Genomic DNA, 6,013 nt, shown 5'->3' on the forward strand with positions numbered 1-6,013 from the left:
CGTGCCCCCTGTGCTGCTTGGTGCTTTACAGATACCATTTCTGAGCTTCATTTTACAAATGAAAAAATTGAAGCCCAAAGGCATCTTAATTTGCCTAGAGCCATCACAAGGCTAGCAAGCTCCAGGGGGTGGCAGGGCTCAGTCATCATTGTCTTCTATCTGTCGATTACCCCTGATGTGAAAATGTGGGTTAAATACACCTAGTGTTCAGAAATGCAGCTACCTCCCTCCCCCCAACGCTCAGAACTGCTCCAGTCCACTGGTTCAGGAATGATGAGGCTGTGGGAGGGCAAGAAGATCTTCCAAATATGCTGGACTTAAGCAAAGTTTTCAAAGGAAGCTGGAGCTGTGGGTCCCACAATCTGGAGACAGAAATCTGAATTTATTCTAAAGTCGACAAAAAAGAAAGCCTCCTACTGAAGAGGGAACAAGTCTTGGCCAGAGAACAAGTTTCATGTCAAATTGTTCTGTGGGGTCAGAGAAAAGATCAATACAAGCCTAGGGCTAGGAGTCATATGAGGCTGCTAGCATAAGAAGTTCAGTTTTTATCACTCCCCAGAAAGAACATACAATTCAAAAGTCACTCCCTAAAGAGAAATGGGGGGAAAGCCACAAAGCCAACCTAAGCTGATGCATGAAATGGGCCCTGTTTCACTCAGCAGGATGAACCCTGCTGTCCCACAGGACCTGGGCATGTGCCCACTGCACCATTTAACATCAGCTGGGTGAGCTAAAGCTTGGGAGAGGCAAGAGAAGCCCCTCCAGGAATTCTGATGCAGGTCAACTGTTCACAAGGTACAGAGGAGAACTGGCTAGTTCCATGTTCCACTGGAGAGCTTCCAAAGATTTTTGTGGCTCTTAAAGCAAAGGAGTGCCCATGTAAAAAGCAGTGGCACACTCACAAGGCTGGGGACCGCCGGCTTGCTCGCCCTCACAAGCCATGAAGAGCACTCAGCAGAGGAGGAGGGGCACCGGAGAGGGCTTCGCGCAGGGAAGACAACTAGGCCCTGGAATCTTGTCCTGATCGTTTGTTGCTGTGTTAACAAACAACCCCAAAACTTAGTACATTGGAACAACGATTTTATTTTGCTCACAATTTTGTGGGTCAGAAACTTAGAAAGGGCTCTGCTGGGTGGTTGGTCTCTTCCCCAGATGGCGTTAGCTGCCTTCCCAGATGGATGGATGTGCCCTTCAAGTAGTCAAGGTGACTACTCAGAGCTCCCAGTCCCTTCCCCCTCCCCCTTCTTGCTCTTTCTCCACGTGACCTCTCACCCCTGAGGCCTTGCAAAGTGTGGCCATTTCAGGGTGGTCAGTCTCCCTTCTTTCATGGTGACTGGCTTCCCCAAGAGAGGATGGAGAATTTTACAGCACACTCTGCAGATATAAACTAGGGTTTGGACTTCATCCTTGGAAATGAATGTCACAAGGGCAGAGACTATCACTTCTGCACACAATTTCATGTCCCTCCAGTGACCCTGCCATCACACAGCTAGAATGAATGAATGAGTGAAACCTCTTGTCCAAAAGGATGCCAAATTGTCAAATCAGATAAGTTTCTACGCACTTTAACTCCTAAAGGAAATGTACCCTTGTGTCCTCTAAGGAGCACCAACATGTCAGTGGGTCCGTGGGTGAGTGTCAGAACACAGAGAAGTCTAATAATTTTGGAGTCAGGAGACAGAATATTAATCCAACCACTCATTTGTCTTGCACCTGGTAAATCTTTTTATTCTTTTTAAATAACAACTGGAAAAAGTCAGGACTAGCCCCGAGATCCTAGAAAATCCAGTACGCTTTCTCAGCTACAAAATAAGGAAACTGACAGCCACTCCACTTCTCTCACAAGGGGTAGTAAGGAGAAAATGACTGAAGCTATACGAAAGAGACAATACACAGGGGATGCTTTGAAGAGCATGGATGCCATGTCAACAGTGGGGATTACTTCTCCTGGCCATTTTGAAAGGCTTGTGTCTAAAGTCAAGAGCACAGAGAGGATGAGCCATCCCATCCTTTCCATTGTCCTGGTCTGAGGTCTTCTATAGCCAGGATAGAGGGTCAGCCCCTCACGGTGGGCTAGGAGGGGGCATGAGGCTGGAGGTGGGCTAGAACCGGGCATGAGGGGGCAGAGCCTAACCAGAGGGGTGAGAGCAGCCCCTGAGCCGCTCCCCAGTGGCAGACTGGGCTGGGGAGCCACTTACAGGCTGGGGAGCAGAGGGCCTTCCTGTCAGGCTCTCCCTCTGCAAACCTCAAGGCAAGGGACCCACAAAAGAGCCGGTTCATAAATTCCTTAATGAGAAAGGAAAGCAGAGACTGACAGAGATGAGGGAGGAAAGAGATTCGGGGCCAGAGTCCACTCCACTGGGTGCCAAGGTTCCTGAGAGTTTGACATTTGGAAAAGATCTGGCCTGAAGGAGCCAAGGATTTGGGACAGGACTCCTTCCGGCTCCTGGGACTGTCAAGAAGAGAAGGAGGGGGAGGAAAATGACTCAGCTGAAATAAAGAGAAATGTATTTTTAAAAAGGGAAACGATGAGAGGCACAAAGGAATGAGATGGAGCCCCAGGACAGGGTCCAGATGCCTTCTCAGACAAAGCGGGGCCAATCTGCAAAACGCTAACAAGCTCACGAGGGCTTCCAGACCAAGAATAACACCTCGAAAATGAAGAGCATCTTCCAGGCTTGCCAGGCCCGACGCCCTCGGAGCCCTCCAGGTCTGGGGTCCCCAGGGGCTGGTACCCACCTCTGCAGGAGAAATGCTGGGGTTGACCCAGCAGTGCAGAAGCTCCTCCACAGTTTTGACTCTGAAGATGGGGGCGGTTTTTGCACAGAGGAGTTAGATAGAAACTCATTTCACATTCAGGCTCACACTCAGCCAGCAGGGCAAGGCTGGGAGGAGGGGCTAGGATGCCCTTCAAACTCCTCCCTGGCTTCATTCCATACATCAAATCCTGGGGGGTGGGGGAGGCGTGGAAGCAGGCTCCCTCCCTGGAAGCTGATGCAACTCTCAACACTAACCCCCTACCCGCAACAGCCAAGGGCAGATGACCTTGATTGCAGAAGTGTCAAATGGAGACTGCGAAGAGATATGAGAATAAAGAGAAGCTGCTGGTACTTCCATGGTCGTCCCGTGGTTAGGGGACTGATTCCATCCCTAGTTTGGGGAAATAAGATCCCACAGGCCACGTGGTATGGTTAAAACAAAGGGGGGAGCAGGGTGGTCATTAAAAAAAAGAGAGAGAGAAGCCGCTGACTGACAACTCTGTATCTACGCCCCCCAGCTCACCCAGTGCTGGGTTCATGCTGGAGTACACCTCCCCTCAGCATGGAACTCACATTTCTAGAAGAGGAAAAATTAGGAAGAAGAGCTCAGCGTGGCCGAAGAACTGTGAACCCCTCGCACAAGCCTATCAGGCCCGTCAACCTTTCCAAGTTGCTTGGCATTTACCCAAAGGCTCCTGTCACTGGGGAATCATCATGTGTCCTGGGAGGATGCGAAGCAGGGAGGCCAGCCTGCTGGGGAGCACAATGACATGTGCAGGGGAGGACCCGGGCGGGAGTCGACAGACCAAAGCCAGCTGTCCCACTGTGCAGAAGCAAGGCTAGGGTGGGAAGCCTCCCCTGACAGCAGCCCTACATTCTAGCAGAAAACAGGAAACCAGAAGAGAGTTCCTGGCCCTCCGCACGCTGGGTTATCCCAGCACCTCCGAGACTGTCCCTCTGGACCACTCAAACGGCTGCCAACACCTGGCAGGGGGTCTTCAGGCACCCAGAAACTGAAAGCGTGGGGCTGACTGGCTGCCCTCTGAGGTCGCTCCCCTAGCTGTGGCCGCCCTGAGGTTCCTTTACCAGCCTGGGACCCGCTACACAGACAACCACAAGCAGCGTGGGAAGCACCTCCACACCCGTCTTTCCAGGGCCTGGGACCTCGGAAACTGGTTTGGTGAGGGAAAGCAGAGACAGAATTAAAACTGTGAGAGATCTGTTAAGAGAAACAGCGTGAAAGCCAGGTGAGAGGAAGAAGCAGGCAGGTGGCGCCTCAGACCAAAGTGCAGGGCCGACACCAGGGAAGGGAGCCAGGGAAGGAAGGAGCGCTGAGCAGGACTGCAGGCAGCTCTGAGAAAGTCTCAGCCAAGAGGGTGCAGAGCCCAGGGATGCCACTCTGTGTGGGCAGGAGTGGCAGGCTCTGCCCCAACCCCCACCATGAGCTCAGTCATTGCCAGGAGCAGCCTGGGAAGAGGGTGGCTCGGCATGCACACAGCGATGGGCTGGAAGGAGTGGCAGGTGGAAGCTGAACTGGCTACCCTCCTCACAGCGGGGAGGTCTGAGCAGCACCCTTCTACAGCTACCTAACAGCCAATGCCGTCTTAAACTTCAGCCAACGCCTTTTTTAAACTTGGGCTTCCCTGCTGCTCAGATGGTAAAGAATCTGCCTGCAATGCAGGAGACCTGGGTTTGATCCCTGCGTAGGGAATATTCCCCAGGAGAAGGGAATGGCTACCCGCTCCAGTATTCTTGCCTGGAGAATTCCATCGACAGAGGCACCTAGCAGGCTACAAGCCATGGGGTTGCAGAGTCGGAGAGGACTGAACCCCTACCGCTTTTTTTAAACTTGCTTGGTACTAGGTGAAGTAAGTCCGACAGAGAAAGGCAAACACGTCTCTCATATGTGAAATCTAAAAAAGATACAAATGAACCTATTTACGAAACAGACTCACAGACAGAAGACAAACTTTTGGTTACCAAAGGGGAAAGCTGAGAGGGGCATAAATTAGGAATTTGGGGATGAATATAAAGTAGGTAAACAAAGACCTATAGTATAGCATGGGATATAGCACTCAATATTTTGTAATACGGCACTCAATATTTTGTAATAACCTATATGGGAAAGAATATGAAAATCTGAAATATATATATATGTTCGTTTTCAGATTCTTTATGTGTGTATATATGAATCACTTTACACATGAAATTAACACAACATTGTAAATCAACTATACTGCAAGAAAATAATTAATTAAAAACCCAAACAACAAAAATAAATCCTTTAACAGAGCATTCAATTCTTGAAACAGGTTCTACCAGCCCTTTGGTAAGCCCTTTGATAACCAAAACAAGTACAAGAATTAAGGTAACAGTGATTAGCAAACTAGAAGGCCCCTACTAGAAGTTCGCAAAACGATGGCTCACAGGTCACATATAGTCTGAGGTTTCGTTTGACTCACACACTGATTTTTTTTTTTTAAGTTAAATTAGTTGCCAGCACAGAGAAGCCACCAAAATCCAAATTTCCAGCTTCCCTTCAAAAATAATAACATCCATCAGTTCTGAGGCTTCCCTGGTGGTCCCGTAGTTAAAACTCCACCTTCCGGTGTAGGGGACACGGGTTTGACCCCTGAGCAGGGACCTAAAATCTCACATGCCAAGGCCAACTAAGCCCAAGCACTGCAATGCAGACCCCGCTCACCACAACCAAAAAGACCCGACGTGTCCAAGTAAATTTAAAAAATAATAGCCATCAATCCTGGCCCACATTCCAGCTCACCACAGTCCTCATCACTCCCTACTGTCTTACTCCCTGCCTGCTTCCCTCGTACTTGACCAGACTGACTTCTGCAGGCCGCCTGCCAACTCATGGATGCATCTCAGCCATTCCTGGCCACTCCATTTCCTCGGGGGATGCAAAGAGGAACATCTAGAACATCTAAAAAGAGCTCTGGGTAATTAAAATGTAACAGAGAAAAATGAAAAAGAATCAATAAAACAACTGGGAGGTAAATTTAAGAAAATCCTTCAGAAAGAGACTAATTATGGAAGAGAAAGATCAATCTAGGAGATTTATCCAATCAGAAGGACTTCCAGAATAAGAGAAGAAAATGGTAGGGAGAAAATTATCTAAAAATAGTACAGAATTGAAGCACAAGAGCTTTCAGACTGAAGAGGCCTAATGAGGACCCAAGACAGTGAATGAAAAACTCCCCAGCAATATGCATCCTTGTGAAAGTTCAAAATTCCTA

This window comes from Bos grunniens, chromosome 20, assembly GCF_055505025.1.
Source record: "Bos grunniens cultivar Pamir isolate PY7600 chromosome 20, Bosgru_T2T1.0, whole genome shotgun sequence".
NCBI classification, from domain to species: domain Eukaryota; kingdom Metazoa; phylum Chordata; class Mammalia; order Artiodactyla; family Bovidae; genus Bos; species Bos grunniens.